This window comes from Athene cunicularia (genome assembly GCF_003259725.1).
Source record: "Athene cunicularia isolate RWA chromosome 2 unlocalized genomic scaffold, athCun1 chr2_part1, whole genome shotgun sequence".
Classification (NCBI taxonomy): Eukaryota; Metazoa; Chordata; class Aves; order Strigiformes; family Strigidae; genus Athene; species Athene cunicularia.
The window spans coordinates 143932192-143933415 of record NW_020799095.1 but is presented as its reverse complement, the minus strand read 5'-3'; positions in this window follow the sequence as shown (position 1 = coordinate 143933415).

The window sequence follows — 1224 nt, the reverse complement described above, 5'->3', positions numbered from 1 at the left end:
AACATATATACAGGCATGAAAATAAAGAGAATGAAATGAATGAAATGAAATGAAAATAATATTGACATAAATAAAACTCTGAAGTCCTTTCTATTTTCGTTCTTTCTCAGTGGGTTTGGGGAAACTCAGTATTCACTAATATTTGGCAGTTATCAAACTGGTATTAGGCTCCTGAAGAGCAAGTTGCAGAAGTGGTTAGACTCTCAGGTGGTTGATTTGGCTCTTTCAGATTGAATCATCACCTTTGGCAGTGATAATGTTTGAGGCTGTGAGGAGTTTTGTCTTGGCTGTGTCGGTGTGCTACTGCCCGGCTGTCACACTCAGTCTCGGAACCACTCCTAGCACAGCCTCACCAAACAGTGTGAGCCGTCCCTTGGTGTCAGAAGAACTATTCAACATGAAGGCCAGATGAGACTTTTTGGCAAAATCTGAAAACTGTCATCTAGGTTCCAGGTTACTTTATGAAAAAATCGAGCAGAACTTTTTCTCTGTAATTTTACTAAAGAAGCAAGCAGCAGAACAGGGTATTTGTGCTGTCCCTCCGCTTTGGCAAATTTATCCACACCAGAAGTAGCAGTTGAGGGTGTGTGATGTCCCAGAGTAGTGACACCAGAATCTGAGTTGTGATACAGGCTAGGAAAAGGTGAAACCTTCATCAATGGGATGTGTGCATGAAGAGGAAAGGACATGATTAAGTCCATGAAATTCCATTAAAATATATTTTGTGTGTTTCTTAACACATTTTGCATTTCTTTTACATTTTAAGGGAGCTGGAGAGCAGTATGGTACTGGCCGTTAGAGCAACGGGACATTCTTCCATTCTTCCTGCGCCAGGCTCTGGCCGCACAGAGCTTACTAAAATGTAACTTACTTTTTTTTTGTTTGTTTGTTTTGCTTAGATCTTACACGATCCACCTGGGAAGACATTTATGCTCGACTTTCAGCCAACAACCCCGCTTTTCGCAAAGAAGGAGCCTTATTTTATTCCCTATCGCGGCTTTGCCAACTACAAACATTTAAACCCCTGAGTCAGGCCGAAGTCACACAGCTGGCTCATAAGCCACGATCCATAACGTTAAGTTAGGGGCTTTAATGGGTTGTTAGTGGGGGCTGGGAAGCGGTGGGGGGCGTCTCAGCCCCGCACCCCGGGAGCTGCGGGAAGATGGCTGCGCCCTCCCCGGGCCGCCGGGCTGCGTGACGGCCCCTTTAAGGAGGTTGACCCAC